This window comes from Pseudozyma flocculosa, assembly GCF_000417875.1.
Source record: "Pseudozyma flocculosa PF-1 unplaced genomic scaffold scaffold00009, whole genome shotgun sequence".
NCBI lineage: Eukaryota > Fungi > Basidiomycota > Ustilaginomycetes > Ustilaginales > Ustilaginaceae > Pseudozyma > Pseudozyma flocculosa.
The window spans coordinates 672,131-673,426 of record NW_006920877.1 but is presented as its reverse complement, the minus strand read 5'-3'; positions in this window follow the sequence as shown (position 1 = coordinate 673,426).

Sequence of the window (1,296 nt, the reverse complement as noted above, 5' to 3'; positions counted from 1 at the left end):
GGGTAACGGGTAACGGGAAGGGGTACGGGTTACGGGTACGGGGTCGGGACGGGGACGGGTAGGGGGCCGGGACGGGGAGGGGTCGGGAGGGCGGGGAGGGCGGGGAGGCGGGGAGGCGGGGCGGAGGAGGGGGAGGGGGTGAGCGGAGCGAAGGAGCAGAGCAAAGGAGCAGAGCAAGGAGCAGAGCAACGGAGCAGAGCAGAGCAGAGCAGAGCAGAGCAAAGGAGCAATGGAGCAGAGCAAAGGAGCGGAGCAAAGGAGCAGAGCAAGGAGCACGGCAGAGCAAAGGAGCGGAGCAAAGGAGCAGGGCAAAGGAGCAGAGCAAAGAGTAAACCGAGCAGAGCAACGAGCAAAAAGGCGAAAAGGTCTTGAGGTCTTGAGTGCTTGAGTCTTCAGGCGGGGGGAATCCAGATCGGGTTGAGGTCTTCAGGCGCGTATTAATTGGTACTTGCTGTCTTCAGTGCGGACCGGCCTCGCCAGGTCTTCTTGACGCGGTTAGTCGTTGAGGAGGTTGTGGAGAGGAAGGAAGGAGGAACGAGGCCGAGTTGGCCTTGTTTATACCTTTCGATTGGGCCTCCCCGACCCTCCCTCCCCCCGGGGGGCCTGCGCTGGACGTCGGGCCAGTGGGGCGCCTTGCCCTGGCTCGCCTGGAAGAAGAAAAAAAAACTACGTGCATCCCGGGATTCAGACGCATCAGGGGGCAAGTAAATCGCGTGCATTCGAGACGCGTTTGAAAAATGCCGTGCATCAGCGGGGGCGGATCAGAAACGCGTCGACAGAAAATGGCGTGCATCCCTCGGACAGGCCGCCAGGGTCGCGCCGGACGTAAGGCCAATCGCGCCTTGCCCGGCCTGATCCCCCTCCCAAAAAAAACTACGTTCATCCCGGATTTAAGACGCATCAGGGGGCAAGCACCACCGCGCATCAACGACGCGTCTGAGAAATCCCGTTCGTCAGGGAGGTCGACGCGTCGACAAAAAATGGCGTGCAACCCCTGAACAGGGCGGCATCAGGGGGGATGAAAAATTACGTGCACGTCGAACTGATCTCTCCCCATTGGGCGTAAATTACGTGCACGCCGAGCTGATCTCTCCCCCGTGGTCGTCAGACGCGTCTCCGCGACGATGGCGGTGCCTGGGAGATGGGGAGGCTTCAAGTTGCAAGAAATGGCGGAAGCCACGAACAGACGCGGGCATCAGAGAGAGGAAAGAATCGCGGGCACGGAGAACCCGGACGGCGACCGGACACCGTCTTCCTATGTCCGAAAGGCACGCGCTGACCCGTCGCCTCCCTCGC